At 34.3% G+C, this 14869-nt stretch overlaps 1 protein-coding gene and 1 long non-coding RNA gene across 4 annotated transcripts in view; one reads left to right on the forward strand and one right to left on the reverse strand.

Moving 5' to 3' along the window:
- Window positions 1-14869, reverse strand: part of opcml (opioid binding protein/cell adhesion molecule-like) — a 583482-nt gene that overhangs the window by 262584 nt on the left and 306029 nt on the right. The window lies entirely within an intron of this gene.
- LOC148641027 (uncharacterized) overlaps window positions 1-14869 on the forward strand; it is a 595511-nt gene that overhangs the window by 239536 nt on the left and 341106 nt on the right. For all 3 annotated transcript variants that reach the window (XR_015930171.1, XR_015930170.1, XR_015930172.1), the window contains one exon: window positions 7002-7975. This is a non-coding gene — a long non-coding RNA (uncharacterized LOC148641027). The remainder of the gene's footprint in view (window positions 1-7001; window positions 7976-14869) is intronic.

A 14869-nucleotide genomic window follows, 5' to 3' on the forward strand; every position in this document is an offset into this window, starting at 1 on the left:
AGAGCGTGCCCTGCCTTGCACCCATTGCTTGCCAGAATAGGCTCCGGCACCACCTCAATTGGAAGAAGCTTCTAGAAAACAGGTGGATGGATTTCTGTCAGAAAAAGGTTTTTAAATCTGATTAAATCTTAAATTTCAAATCTATATCAATGGTTAGGTTTCATGGTTTAACCCCAAAGTTATCACAAGCTTGACGCTTTCCAATAAATGTTTACTGCAGGTATTTTCCTGTTTATTAACTTTAAATTGCTTTGCTCCTTACAATTAATCTAAGTAAATATGGGGGATTAAGGTCTTTTGTTTCTTGGCAAGGTCAAGTCATTGTTAAGGAACAAAGCCCTTATACTGTAGTCACATTTTTGAAAGTTCAAATTCACATTAGTAAACATGCTGTAACAGCTAGCTGATTTGATATTTTTCATTCTGAGATAATATTTTAAAGTAATTGAGTAATGCTTGAAGAGTTGTAATTATTTTTCATTACTTCTATAGACATAAAAATCATACCCCATGATGAAGTTTTTTAATAACCAAATGAATCTGAGAAAAAATACATGCAGCGTATACATACACATTTCTGTATATAGTATATGTTTATATACCTTTATAAATATTCATGAATAAAACAAAAGGAATGTCAGACATTTTTATTGCTGCATTTTTTAATTTGTATGAAGATGGCAATTTTAACATTTTGGGATGTGTTGTGTTAAAAAAAAAAATCCAAGCTGTAACATTTGTTTGTTTAAGCAACTATAAATTTTCAGTGATTGTTTCCTTTTGAATGGATTATCAGCTTGGTCATATTGTGTTTTAGAAAAACAGGGAGGAGATAATCTGTATAAAACCAGAAATCAGAAAAAAAATCAGAAAACTGTGACTAGATAAAGATTAAGTGGTTTCCCTAGGTCTTAAGTGATTGTTAATTGCACATTGACTGACACAAAGTAACCTTCAAGCAAACACCTAGAAAAATCTCCATGTGCTTTCATATGAGCCTTAGCAAATGCTTATTCAGAACATCCTGATTTCTCCCATACAGTATGCTATTGCTCAAAGAGTTTAATAGTTTCAACATACAGTATCACACTGAACTCACTAAAAAGCCAGTGGTTTGAAGGCATGCTTGATGCTAAACACTTACGATCGCTCCGATATAACACTGTCAGCCTAAACTGTCAGGCTTTCAATGTTTTGAAAAGGAAACGGGGTGTTCAGCCCCTGACCTCAATTCCATTCACAAACAGTGAATTACCAAGATACTTAACCCTGCCAGCTGCCAAATATTTACATGCTTGTTACCATAATAGTCTCTGAAGTAAGGAGTGCTTTGGATCTGCTTCTAGGAGAACTCATATCTTCTGAGATATCAGCCATGTTTAAACCCAAGGATCAAAGTTTTAGAGCAGTATACTGATTTAAACTGAGATTAATTCTTCAAAGAATTTAGCTTTTCCTCAAAAATTAGCAAACTGTAGGTGATAGACAAGCACAGACTCCAAAGAGAAAGATTTATGATCCAAATGTCCCCCATGAGAAAATAAAAACACATAATTCCTTTCCTTTTTCCATATTAGTCAAACAACTATATAGATAGATTAATGTAAATGTACAACATGTCATTGTTTTAGATCCAAAACTGACTCCTTTACACATCATTGCTGTACCCCTATAAGGGTTTTTGTGTTTTTGTGTTTTCAGTTTTTTTTTGCTTATTGGTCTAAACAAGGTTTTCAAAAGAGAACAAGCATATTTCACTACTGTAACATTAGAATCGTAATGACTTTCATTACATAAGTCTTTAACTTTTGAAGTTTTCTTTTCAACATCATCATTGTTTCACAGACAGATAGGGCTTCATGCAAAGCATGGCTTTTAAATAACTTGTGAAGAGAACAGCTTTTGAATAACCAAAGAATGTACCTAATAGTATGAAAAACTCAAACCTTTTGGGTGCTATTGCTTTTCTGTTAATTACTCTAGAGTGAAATAATCTGAGAAGTGTTTAACTGCAACACTAGGCTGCACTGTGTGTACACTATAGAAAAACACTAAAGCTAAAGCCAAAAAGGACAAAAAACGTAATCAGGTATTCTGGCAAGTCTAATTAAATAGCAGAAGGTGAGGAAGTGAGATGAAAAGGTGAAAAACTGCCCAGTAACAGTTTACCTGAGATTGCTCATGATTACATTTGCCTAATCAAGCTTTTGAACCTGTAGTTCAGTTGGGTTCAATATAATCACCTATCACACGTAAAAAAATGTTTCAGAAAGCACCTTAACATTAGTATAATTAAGAGAATCTCAAGCTTGTTGTGGAATCATTGAGATCTCTTAAGTTGTAATTACCACATGGTGAGCCTATGGGGTAAAAGTCATGAGCAATTTTGGTTGTCTTGTCTTTTCTCCGTTTTAATTTGTGTTATGTTGGAAAAAATTATATATACAGTATACAGCTATGTAATGAGTATTATGTTCTGAGCATCTAAAAAAGTTTCCACTCTATTCATGCATGTATGTTTTAGAATGAAAATGTTTTAATCAAAATTATTTGATTAATTGTTCGTGACTGAATGTGATATCCTACACTCATAAAAAACAGAACGTTTTCAGTCTTGAACGGAATACACAAAATCCTCACAGGAACTGTGAAAGTCAATCCAGTGGACCTGTTCAGAATCAACAGTAAAATACAAACCAGAGGACGAAAGGGGAAACTACATGGATTAACAATTAAAACTGAGAACAGGGAGCACTTCTTTGCGAAAGGGTTGTGGGAGTATTGAACAAGGTGCACCGTGTTGTTAAAGCCCACACCCTGGCTTGTTTCAGAAAAGCATCTGCATGAGATCTTTGGGTCTAAGAGATTATTCAGTGCACCTTGCTCAATTGATTGCTCATTGATCTAAAGATTTTGTCCTGCCATTTCTTGGTTGAATCCCAGGAAATTGGTTCCAACTGCATGGCACAGCAGCTTGCTCCAGACCCCATCAAATCTTTCCATTAATAAATGCTTCTGGCTTTCAGTCTTAAATGCACTCTACCTTAGTTTCTAGTTACCTTAGGTTCTAGTTTCACTTTCAGTGGATTGACTTCGTCCACACCATTCAGAATTTTAAATACCTCCATAAAGTTGCATTATAATCACCTCTTCTCAAGATTACAGAGTTTCCCTTTATCCTGTTCACAGATTGTCAGGGGCAACAATTACTGTCATTATGCCCACTGTGAAAGAGGCACATTATTTGATATGCTGGAAGCTCCATGGTGTCCTTCAGAAGAATCTGTATTATTACTCCACCAGACTTAGCTGCTCTTGCAAAGACCAGGCTTGGGGAATTATGAATCTTATCTAGCCAATTACATAGCCCACATTCGGACATGGATAACAGGACACATTTACACTCGAGCAAGATCATATTCTAGGAGCCCCTGATGATTGTTCCCTGTCTACGTCTACGTTTATACGTCTACGTTACTGATTGATAATGAGTTCTTTTACTGGCAACATCTTTGTGACCTTGATTCTTTGCCTTGGTTTTAGTATGAATTCTAGATATTGTAGTGAGCATAGCCTCAGGATCTTCGTGCAGAGGAAGTGATTATTAGATTAAAATACTGTCAGGGCTTTCTGAAATTTATAGTAGTGTCTCTCTGTCCTTGCAGTTTTTGACAGTACTAAAGACCTTTCGTGACCATGAGATATACTCATGAAACACATCCAACAGTTTCTCTCAAATGCATGACCTCATCTGTGAGATTCAAATAATTTGAGGATTTCAGTGCTACAGATATGTCTTTCAAGCTGTATAGGAGGCTACCTTTGCCCCGGCAGACAGAGAAAATAACAGATTTTTTAATTCAGTCAATTAGTTCTGTGTTGCACGGTTTTTCCTCTTTTCAGGGATTAGCCTGCTTTAAACAACACTAATGAGATAATGTTAACAATGATACCTCTCAGCATGAATATATTAATGAAGACCATCAGACTTGTGGATAAGTACCTATTTTGTTCTGTTTTTTTCTCACTTTTCTATGTTTTAATTTATTTAGATAAGGTGTATGCTTACAAAGAATCCTATGACTAATTGCTTGGTTTATATCATTAAAAATATGATCAGTCAAAACTAACCTACAAACTCTATCGTGTCCACATAGGGCTGTGCTTTATAATCATATCCAATCACTGCATGTTTATTAGTAAGGTAGCTCTTTTTACATTTTCTTTTATCACACTAAGATGCCAAGACACTCTTAATAGATGAAAATGTTTGTGGTTATAGGCATCATTTGCCTGTGCAAGGTGAAATAAACTGATTTGACACTCTTGTACCAGGTGGCTGTCACTGATTTTAGAAATATAAAAAGCCAATGACATATTTGGCAAATGCAAGCAGTTTAGGTTAGATAAGTGAAAGAAAATTATGTTTTAGCCTAGCAATGGGTTAATAGTTATGAAAAGTTACCAAATGTCATTACAGTAGGAAGGTCTCCTGAAATATTACAGTCTAGACTATTCTGAAATCTCGTTTTCACTGAACATACAGTATATACTGTATAGGGAATATACACAGAAATAGGATATTGGTTTATTTTTCTGGCATCTACTCATTTTCAAAAATTAGTGTTATAGTTACTGTATATGTCTCCTTAATCGGAATTTCACCGATTCCAAGATTTTGAAGGCCTCATTAGACTAGTTTAATCTTTTGTCTTGTAGTAGCTCTTTTGAGATTGCCACTTGGTTACGAATCTGTCCCTTCTTGTGAGTAAGATGCTACTGATGAGCTGTGGATTTCTTGCAAAGATGTGTTTCTTTTTTGTGGCCAGTCCAATCTCTGGGTTTTCTGCATGAAAGAGCACTGTATTCCAGACAGGTAGGATTTACTCTCACCACTCTCATTCTCGGGCCGTGTGAGCTGGACCCAGGAGCTCCTCAGGCAAATGAGATTTCGGCAAGGTTTGAATTTACTCATGCTGCTGACAGATTTACAGAATTGTGCCGGAAATAATACTGCAGGAAGGCACACAGACCTATCATTTCAAAGATAATAAACCTAGCTAGTAAAGGCCATTTATATGTTATTGTCAATAAGCTTAAAGAACGTTAGCAGAGATTCATTACTGGCATACTGTATGTCTTTAGTTTTTTTGCCTGGATTTTGAACATTGCTTCTTGTGTAAAGATTTCATTTTTAATTTTGATTACACTTATTGAGAATAATAATGTTCCTAATAGACTTGTGATGTGGTACAAAAGAGACTGGTATCCTTGTTTCTACAGTATATCTAATTATTTTCAGTTAAGAATATAAATAGTAATATAAATTTAATATGAACATGTTAAAAATAATATTTACAGTATTTCTGAGCATATCTCATCATATTAAACTTTGAACAAAAAGCATCTTGTAGTAATAGACTATTTATTTAACCTAATTACAATATTTGACTTCTACAACAGATTTTGCATTGCACAGATGAATCATTGTAATATTTGTTAGATCAAGGCTCCCTTTTGAAGATAATGTGACATTGAGGTGCTTTTGTGAATGAATGAAATGAAAGACTGAATAAACTTAGATGTCTGCCAAAAGAAGACATAAAAGCTCTGCACAAAAAGTAATATGCTTCATTTATAAAAGCTTAATTCTAATTGAGTTTATTAGCACATTATGTAACTGGATTACTTTGAATATTCAACAGTCTTAGATAGCAGTGCAAAAGTTAAGTATTGAAAGAACTAGAATAAAGGAGTTTGCTGTCTTCTTGAATAAATTAGTGTCTTTAGTAGGATTTTTTAAAAGACTAGTATATTTGTTTTACATTTTTTATTTTTAAATGAATCCACCAAAACACAGTCCAATGGAATTGTAACAGTATCTTCTAAAAGCCACAACACTCTATAAATTCACCATGATGGGTTGAAAAAATTGTCAAATTTAATTTCCATTTTGTTATTCACTTTTTGTTATGCAGTATTTTTTGTACTGTATGTTTTCATAGGAAACCAAAGGGTATTCATCAAATAAAAACAGGCAATACATACTGATAGCTGGGTGACAGATAGGGAGAGAAATTAGTAAAACACCCAGCATGAGTCTACACCTTTATCAAATTATTAAAAAGCAAAGGCCTTACAGTGATAACCACTCTACTTTAACATAAAATATCATTCTATTTAAACATAAAGGTGAATGTTTTGTTTTCTTTGAAATCAGATTTACGGAGTTTATATTTTTAATTACTTTACAAATGTTAAGAAGAGAGTGTCTGCAACTGGATAATAAAGTTTAGTTTCTTTATTTCATAACATCACACTAATATTACCATAATTTGAGCTTTAAGGGAGAAAAAATAATCTACGTAGTTTTTCATCTTGTGAATTCATGGATAATCCTTTAAATCTTTTGGGGACATGTAAATTGGTCAGGGAACGTGAATGAAAATGAATAAGATCCCACAAAACTGTGTTCAGCAAATTCCATAGAATATCTGGAGGGTAATGTCTCAAAAAAAGTCTGTGCACCACATGAAATAACCTGTTAATCTTTTGAATACATTAACAGCTTTAAGTACATTATTATATTCCAGAATCAAGCAATGAAACTGTAGCTCCCTAACTCTAATTTAACTTTCAATTCTAAAAGCTGTAAGCTACAACATAGTATATAAATATTAATAGATTTGCATGTTAGTGAATTCTCTGTAATTCCAAAGAACACTAAAATGCAAAAAAGAAAAAAAATACTGTCTGTAGATACTGATTCTTAAAAATAACATTCTTACTCATCTGTACCATACTCGAAGAAAAGATTTGTTGTTTTGAGTATATTTATTTTTTTAAAGGATGGTGTGAATTATTGCAGTATCTGTACAAAAGAGACAGTATCCTTATGATAGAGTGTTATTTTACAGGGCTAATAGGGTGCAAACAGCATACTGTACTGTACATCGATTCTTCAACAATATTCACTATTTTTTCTTTTTCTATGTTTTAAGAACATCGGTTGTGGGAGGCCCAAGCAGTAAACCCAGGACTTTCAAGATAAGGACAGCCATCACCTTTCACCCTGAAGAACCTTTGCACCACCAACAGGAAAAATACCTTTCATGAGCTGGTGTAGCATGAATTACTACTTTATTGCAAATTAAATTATAAAAGTGGATCTTGTTTGACAAAGGTGTAGCCATCTGAACACTTACTTTCCCAGTCAGTATGAAAAGAAAAGAGTTTAAACAGCTGCTGCAGACTGAACTTTCACTTGCTTGAAAATCACAAAAATTAGAAAAGTCTTTATTGTGCATTTGTTAGAAAATCTGTTCTTTGCATTTTAGTATGCTGTGGCACTATAGAATGCATTTAATTAAAAAACTGGCTAATATGATGACAAAAGGCAAAGAAAACCAGCTTATTGTAGGTATCAGCATACAAGTAATAATATATCTCATGGTTCTTGATAACCTACGTCTAAGGCTAAATTTATTTGAATGCTACCTGGATTGAGTACAACCTCTCTGCTTTCCTTGGAAAATACCTTTCTGTTTCCGTGTAATAATCAATGGACGTCCTGCACAAACACAAACCCTTTGAGGCTACTTCAAGTTCTCCACAACACACTGGTACTGTGGATCCTCATTAAATACAGACTGGAGACTGATGTGTTTTTTATCATTTCCACGTATTGTTCCCTGTCAGCTTGGATTCTGGCTTAGGTATTTCAAAATAGAAATGGCTTTGTCTCCTACATTGGCCATAATCTTATTCCTGGGAATAGCAGTAGTGAGCACCAGTGAATGGTCTCATGATTATGGGTCCTGGACTGTTAAGACAACATCCTGCCGTTTGAAAGCCACGCTTTGATAGTAGTTGCAAGTCTACACCGAGGTAGAAATAGACTCCACACTTCAAAAAGGAGCAGTCTGTCAGAGGCAACAAGTAGAAGGTTTAACAACCCCAATACACCAAGAGGAAGGTAAGTTCCATCTCTTTCTTTTTCAATGGAATTGGAAAAGCATCAGTCAACTTCCTCAATAATGCCAAGGTTTTTCTCAGTATTATACAGTACATGCATTTCTGGTCTCTTCCAAACACTGCTTACATTTTATTCTTATACTTTAGATTATTAATCAAAATATGGCTTATAAGTCAGTTTTTCCTTTTTTACTTCCTGATTTGTGTGCTAATAACAGTTCCTGTTTTCACTCTTCTAACATTTATATGCCTTCCAAATGTTGCAATATCTACTATAACCTTTTTACAACATCATATTTGTTTTATTGTTCTAAAATGATTATTGCAAACCAAGTATTAAATAATGAATGGTGCTTTGCATGTAATTCGGTAAAACAGCCATATCTTTGGCATTAATGTAGCAACACATATCCTTAAATTGTGCATAATATGCAATCCTTCACATACTCTACAACTGGAACATTTGTCTGTTGCATTTTATGCAGCGTGGTAAATTATTAGTTCAATATAAAACATGAACATTCATCAATTCAACAAATAGTTTTCAAAAATATATTAGAAATGTATTAATGTAGGCAATACTTAAAAACTTTCCATCTGGGAAATGTCTTTATAGAACTTTTGACAGAGTTCATCTTAAATTTAATTTCTTGCTATGAGATAAAATAGTTTTTGTTTTATAACCAAGGATATTAACTAAACACTGGAAAATGCTTTTCATGTAAACTGATAGTGAATCAGAAATACCTCATGTCTACCTTTTACATTTTATTTGTTGATATTTTACCAAGGGGGCCTTTTACCAGCCTAAGTGAGAAATCAAAGTCAAAATTTGACACGTTCATACCTTAGGTCAAAGAGAACTGGAAGAAAGAAGTCTGTCTCTTTTGTTTTTGTTTCTGGTTGACTTCAGGAATACATTCTCCTTCCTGCTGTGTGTGTTTGAAAAATGAATGAGCCTGTGTCAGTGTTGTAATTCCAAAGAGTCAACATTGTAAAGCAAAGCAAGGTATTTTGGAGGTTTTTTACACATTCAGCTCAGCTTTGAGCAGAGAGCAGGGAAATGTAAATGTTTTGGGATTTTAGATTGTTGTAAAACTGTGTTACTTAATAAGAAATGCATTATACATTTAAACAAAACTTTTCAATTGCATATGATGTGTTTTTAACCTTATGGGAAACACAATACACCGCATGAGATTTATTGAGACATCAAATAATTTAATGTTTTTCTGTGCTAAAATGCCCATGCACATTGTTTCATCTGAACATTTGGATTACTATGACTTTTCATCACTTCGATGGGATATTGAAATGCACCACTTAAGGAATTCCTCTTCTTCATATGAAAGTTACCATATCTTGGCATGTTTCAGAAACCATTGTTTTATCAATGTCAGTCATGCCAGTTGTTGAGGATGTGGTCAATTATGTTTTACAGATGGATGGAATATATTTGAAGGTTTTAGGAAATAAATTTAGTTTAGATGTCTACAGGTTTCCAAAGTTTGAAATGAGCTGCTTTGGTGATGGTGATGTCTTTTTATATTTATACTGTAAGATCGATAGTATAACATTATATCCTTTCAATAATATACTGTAGATACTATAGTGGTGGTTTTGCTTTTATTGCTTCTACAGTAAAAGTGCTTTCCACTAATGAAACCATTACAGTTATATGAATACGGTATATGTTAAGATAAATAAAAAAAAACATTTATAGCACGATGTTTCTATATTGCATTGGTGTGTGAAAATGGCAGACATCTCAACTTTTTATATTTAAATGTACACATGAATTGAACTCCCAGCTTCAATGCAGGTGTTGGGCTATAATCAAATTTTGCTTTTTTAAACTGTTGTGTTTTTTATCCAGACTTCAGGTTACCTTCATCTGGAGGCTTATTTATGGTACTTTACTTTACACCTCAATTGTAAAATATGACAATACACACAAAAGATATACAGCAGCTTTTTAGAAAATAACTTTTTTCAAAACGTTTTTTTTGCCAAATCCAATATTGAACAGCTTTGAGCTGCCTTAAGAATTTTCTATGCTCTATCAAGTGAGCAATTGACCTAGATGCGGTAAATCTTGAAAAGTGAATTAAACTTTAAGCGCAAAGAAGGGAAAAATATGTACTCCTCAAGAAGCATAGCAGATATTAGCTCATTTAGGATATGGAAGACCTATTGGGATGCAGATCTGATTGTGTCTGCACTTGCAGACCAGTATTTTGTGCTTGAGTGGACTGCATATGTAATATGAGGTATTGAGGTAATACGTTACCACAATTTTTAAAATCAGTGTTTTTCTTGTAAGTGGTTTTGAAGTTCGGGCAACCTGAAAACCGTTAAGTGGATTGGTGAAATGAGATTTGCTCATTTCAGTCTGCCTGTGGCTTTGAATATTTGAAAGAAACACAACAGTTTGAGATGAAAATCTCACTTGACCATACGGACATTTATCTTGCAAATGTCATGGAGGTAGTTTTATCCAATTTAAACATCTCATTCTTGAACAGAATTATGATTTGTTGAAGAAAGCACTGTGACCAGAGGACTTAGAGTACATAGCGTTTGTTTACTTCTATCCAGCTGAAACTTCTAAAATAAATACAGTACAGTACGTGCTATAAAATTTAAGAAACAGTCTTTCTTCTTCAAATTGAAATGTAGCTGGGGGTAGGAGACAAGATACTATTAAAATATAAATTCATGCTGATTTCTTTCTGAATAGTTGTAACAATTATTTTGTGAACATTACATGTCTTATGAATTTCCCCTTCATGTGCTCTTACATACAGTATATACAATACCCTGTATTCACTCACCTGATGAAATAAAAACAATTAACATCAAATAACAGAGAGCTTTACAAACTGGATAATGTTATTTGCTTGAATTTAATTTTAAAAATGATATATAGTACAGTAATCTTAAATTAACACCAATTTAGTTGGTGTTTTTTAATTACTCCTCTGGCAGGGATTCCACTCTAGTGTGCTATGCGGCTCTGGCACTTCGGAGGGGATGTACAGTATGTGATTAGTCTGCATGTACTGTAGAATGCTCTAGGTCCTTCAGATTCTTTGGTTTCCATAAGTGAATTTCAGTCTTGAGTTAGAATCACCAGTGTTCAATGGGCTTGAAGTCTGGAAATTGAAATGGCCAGTCGAGATCATTTATTTTCTGTGCAGTTTACCATTCCTTTGTCAGCTCTGATGTATACTTTGACTGGAATGCCCACTTCCTGACAGCGTGACCACTATGTGCGGAGCCTTAAATGTCTTAATAATGGACATAACAGCAGAAAATGATCAGTGATATGAATAAATCCGGACAGTAGTGTAAATAATTGTAAACTAGAATTATAAAAATATTTTTCCATGGTAATCATTGATTTAGAATGGCATTTTGGTAATTAAAGTATGGGTGTTAGTCTGGGTTAAATGTTGTCAAATTGGCAATGTGATTTATTGCAGGTGTGATCTTTCCAAAACATTGTTTTAGAAGAATTATCAAGTATACTAACAGATTGTTGCACTCAGGAGAATTTTTTAAAGTATTTTATTTGAAAATTTGAGGAAAAGGTATCAACAGATATAAATTATTAAATAGAATTTAATTTACAAATACTTGGCACTTAAATAACTAAATAGTAACAGACTAACTACATGGATAATTTCATTTAATAAGTGCACTCTGGAAAAAATGTTTGAAAATACTCATGCTAACTAGATTTGAAAATTCATTCTTTGTGGTAATTAGGTTCTTATTTACTCCCCAAAAGATTAGAACAATCTGTAAAATGCCAATAAAAAGCTAACCTGCTGTTTATTTTAAGTGGCAAAATCATCAATCTCCTCTAAATAATTCAGACTAAATCAGCCTTAATTGATTACAGCCAAGAATAAAACAACACCCCATACTGTGACAAAGTACACTCAGAGTGACACTTATTTAGTCTTTTTAAAATGGGAAATGTAATATTTCAAAACAGAATAAATAAAATCAGAGACAATGCTGGCCATATTTCAAGTAAATTTAAGTATTACATTTAGATTTAGTGGTTTGGACAGTCGGTTTCATTTAGTACTTTTACTGATGGATTGGTTGTGTGACCCACATTGTTTTCGTTCTGAAATGCAAAGTAACTCCCATTCAGCCCACCGGACACAATTTTAAGACATTAGTAATCACAAATGCCAAATCAAAGAGCAACATTTGCAACAATAACTAAAGTGTCCTGTGTATAAATGTCAGTCCATATTAACAGCTCCTTGTACAGTTTTATGGTAATCTATAGTTTTCATGGACAAGAAAGAAAAAGATCAGAATCTATTAATCTGTTGTGATTTAGGTTAAAATAACTTTTGCCAGGATTGAGTTATAAAAAACACCTAAACAAAGAACTGCTTACTCATTCTCTGTGATTATAAAATAATAAATCCCAAAATCGTGTGCCGACATAGAGTAGGTACCATGAAAGAATCATGTGTATGGTTTTGTCATTTTTTTATATGTTGCAGATTAAAACATTATATAATGTGAACAGTTTGATTTATGAGGTAGGTTTCTCTGCTTCCTTCCATTTCCTAAGCTTTTCATCCTGTAAAGTGTCACGGGGGAGCTGGAGCCTAGCCCGGTGAGCAATGGGTGCAAGGTGGGATACACCCTGGACAGGACGCCAGTCCATCATGGAGCACACACAAACCCAGACACACACACTTTTCCCAGAAGTCAGTAACCTACCAGGATGTCTTTGGATATTTGGAGGAACCTGTAGAGAGTTAAATCTATACTATCTCTCACAGGTTTTCTTGGTCATACTGTAGCAGTTCAGTTTTATTTTGCAGCCTTCGTGCTGCAATTACATGAGATCACACCTCTGAAAGATGCTTCAGTAATGCAAATACCTGAGTAACAAGTGTACGCAGTGGAATGGCTGTGGTTTTCAGTACCTCTTACTCAGCAGCTGTTGGTTGTCTGTGTGTACTACAGCTAATAAATTGGAGCAAATTGTCACCTTCTCAGCCTGTTTGGGTCTTTTGGCAATGTCTCTCCTTTAAATTACTGTATATTTGCATCAGAAGTTACTGTAAATATTAGCCTCCTGTGGGTTTGACTGTGTGGTAAAGTTCACAGGTGAGAACAGTGTACCGTACTGCTTGTATGTAGTGAGGGACTCTGCTGTTAAGTGTCTAGGCTCTAAGCATTGCCTGGTCACTGGGTTCTCGTGGTGGCCTTCCATCACCAGCTCTAATGATCATGAATCCGATCATGTCTTCTTCTGGAAGCCAGTGTCCTCCGCCGCCTATAGAAAGAAAACAAGTTGCCATGTTGCCAGGCAGCTCAGGCCTTTTAACAATGCGGATCGCTACTTTGTCTTGAGGTTCAGATAACCTAAAGACAGGAGCCACTACCTGGGTTTGACATTCTGCCTCTACTCTTCCAGCATTACAGTGATGCTAGTTGGATCTCCAGTATTACATCAGTTTTATACACTTTTCAATCTACGCGTCTCTTTCATTTTCAATTGAACTTCAGGTGATGCTTGAGATACAATTCAGTTCTTGACACTCCAAACTGTACTTTGTGATCTAAGCTTTAATGAGGTTCATTTGAGTACAGATTGGAGTGATATAGGAATTTCTAACTAACCTCTCCACCTGATCTGCTGTGTAGTGGGGCCACATGTCACCTGGGTGGGTTCTGAACTTCAGGGGTAGAGAGAGAGAATCTATTCCTCAATCTGCGAATCCCTTAATTTGCATTTCGTGTTTATTTTAATGTCATGCTTTGTTTTTTCCTAAATGTCTTGCTGCTTGGTCTACAGTATATCCAGTGGTATTCAGATGTTCTCTTCAAGTGTCATTCGTTTATAATCTAAGGTTACAGATTCATTCTGGAATATGCTTTTGCAGATATTTTGCCTGGGGTTTTCAAGGCTTGCTTAAATTTCCTGTTTTTTACAGAATATTTTTGTAATTTCTCAAATTGCACATTTGCTTTACCTCTAAATATTTAAAGTTGCAGTAACTCTAGCTATAACAAATTGTTCCTCTGCTTTCTGACTGAATAAATTGGCTCTGTGTAACTCTATAACTTGACTTTTGAGCTGTGTGTTCTATTTATGTCTTGCCCATAGAGAAAGCTATTCATTTTCAATTTGTATGACAATACCTGCTTGATGTTGATGATTACTCACCATTAGATTTCATTTTATATATAATTATTCTGCATATATTTTACTTTGATTCGTGTTCTTCACAATTAAAAAGAAATTATATCTGTCCACCTTTGTGGATATACTGTATATTATATATAAATTAGGACATCTGAGACAGTGATAAGATTGTTTGATTTGACAGCCAGGGTATGATCCCATTAATCCCCTTTTTCAAGAAATACCTTTATTATAAAAATCATAATCACTGGCCAATTTAAAGAACTTCCTACTTTGTTTGGTACTGTCAAGCAGATTTCATATCTGCAGTTTGAATGACAGCAATTGTATTTCTGCCTTGGAACTATAAGATTCAGTACCTGGCTTATGCTATGCTCCACTGATAGAGATCTGACCTCAGGAGAAGTGTACTTGATTGAGCTGCAAACATCACTTTATACACCGCTGCACCTGGTGTTATTCTAGTATCCCCTGTACAAAACCACAGGCTTGTCTATTTCATTATTTATACTGCATGCTGTGTCAAAAACAGAATGCTAGCTGATATAATATTTAACCAGTTTTTTATTCTTCTGCTTGGATAATGTTCAAATACCTAATTGAGTTGCTATTAATATCTGAAACATAAAAATCGATTATTTCTGTCTAAAAAAATGCAATCTTTGCTTTTCATCCTTGCTAGCCAGATCCAATAACATAATATCA

This window comes from Lepisosteus platostomus, chromosome 25 (assembly GCF_059453375.1).
Source record: "Lepisosteus platostomus isolate fLepPlt1 chromosome 25, fLepPlt1.hap1, whole genome shotgun sequence".
In the NCBI taxonomy this organism is placed as follows: Eukaryota; Metazoa; Chordata; class Actinopteri; order Semionotiformes; family Lepisosteidae; genus Lepisosteus; species Lepisosteus platostomus.